This window comes from Ursus arctos, unplaced genomic scaffold, assembly GCF_023065955.2.
Source record: "Ursus arctos isolate Adak ecotype North America unplaced genomic scaffold, UrsArc2.0 scaffold_7, whole genome shotgun sequence".
Classification (NCBI taxonomy): Eukaryota; Metazoa; Chordata; class Mammalia; order Carnivora; family Ursidae; genus Ursus; species Ursus arctos.
In genome coordinates this window covers 43,938,601-43,940,675 of record NW_026623089.1, presented here as the reverse complement: position 1 = coordinate 43,940,675, position 2,075 = coordinate 43,938,601, and positions in this window count along the sequence as shown.

Genomic DNA, 2,075 nt, shown 5'->3' with positions numbered 1-2,075 from the left:
TATGCATTAATTTAAGAGCATCTACTTAGAAGAAACCAAATAGTCTATCGCCCTCATATCATACTGTTTTTTAACAAAATATTTTTTTAAAGGGAAAGAAACGTTTCAGGAGGGATAAAGCTTACAACTAAAGCTTTTGGGTAGAATTCTGAATACAATTTCAGTTAGTCCCAACACCGGCCTCTTTTGGCTCTTAGTAGATGTGGGTGATTCAGACCCTCAGCCCCACCGCACCAGTGTCCTCATAAAAAAGCACTGGCCAGGTTTCAAAGAGACAAGCTGTATCCTGAGGGCGGATGTGCCAGTGAGCAGGTGGCCCTTGCATTTGGCTTGCTTGTCCCAACCCCTAAATTTCTATTCATGCGACAGCCTCCTCACAGGTGATGTCATGTCAACCAATGTAGTGTTTTCTATTTCATTTTTGAAGAATGGCACAAAGACTCTGGAAGGGGGAGGACAGGAGATAGAAGGAGTAATCGGGGGCAGTCTTAGCTACTCGTCTGTGCCAGCTCCCTCTGAAATTTGAAGGCGCAGAATCTCAGAGGGAGGTGTGAAGGAAATTATTATAGAAAAAGAGATGAGAAAAATCACAATGTCGTGTCACTAAAATCATGCGAATAGAAGTGTTTTTCTTTGAGATTGTGTAGGGGCTCCAAAGGAGCATTTTTCAGTGTGTGTGCCTGTGTGTATGTGCGCGCGCGTGTGTGTATGTGTGTGTGTGTGTGTGTGCGCGTGTGCGTACACAAACGTGTGTCGGTATGGGCTTGCTCGCTCCGAGCACAGGTATGCTGTATGCAAATGTGTTCAATGTGTGTATGTGTGTGCATGTGTGTGCATATTAAGCTTGCTAAAATTTGTTCTGAAACATCAGGGAATTTAATATTCAGAAAAAAAGTTTCCCTCTCAGATTTGTTCACTTTAAATTTATCCACTAAGTATAAAGTTCAGTTAGTAAGTTCTTAAACCAAGGTCACTTGCATGGCGGGGTCCTATAAAACTCTTGACAACGTCAAGATCATTTTCTAGTGTGAATACTTTTGAGAGGAACAACTATTGGCTCATTAATGATATCAGTATCACAAGGCGAGTTGAGGATGTGTGTTTATTTGGAATCATGCATACTTTAATGATTTACACAAGCCAGTTATCAGATTGACAGTTACCCTTTGCTTTCTCGTCATCCTCGTTACTATTTATTTTGTAGCAAGTCTACTATTTGTGGACCAAGACATTGGCTTCTGTGGTTAATATGGAAAGAATAAATTGTTGAAATCACAAAGCCCAGACTTTTCAGTTCACAGGAAGCCCCCAAAAGAACAGTAAATTGTGTTGTATGTTCATTTGGAATAAAGCAATATTTTTACCACTGCTAAGGTGAACTGAAACTTCTCCTGAAGATTTGTCTGTTTTATTTACCCTTATTTTCATGGGGCATTCAAGGAAATTAGTGTTCACATAACCAGTCTTTTTCCGATTATTGGTGGTGTTGAGTTGTTATGTTTACACTGTTTTAAATAAAAAGGCACAGTATTTGAAAGTATATAAAAGATTTCTTTTACTGCAGTGTGGGAAGACTTTGGTTAAAATTTCCATGTGGAAAAGTCACATTACATTGAAAGGGAATGTAACTATTTCTGAATCAAATATTGAATATATACAATTCTTATTGAGGTTAAGTTGTTTCTGTTGAAAATACATTGCAAATTGCTTTTTGAGAACATTCTTTAATAATAGACATAATGTCATGCAAGGGAAGGAAAACATTGTGTTCTTACCAACACTGTTTAGTGGAACTTCAAGGTCTCAGATGTTGAAAACACTTTGGTAGGAATGCATTTTACATTTAACAAAAGGTTTTTGGTATTCATTAATTGTCCTATTATACTTACATTATTTTGAATATAGAGGTAATGTTGTTAGACTCTTAAAAGATTATCACAAATTTTTAATGTCTGGACCGTCTAGGCTCCCATTTAAAAATATTGTATCTTTGGGGCAAGGGTACATGACCCCCCTAAGTTGCATAGTCCAATATATTACTGTGTTGAAATTTATCACTATTATCAAACATTAAC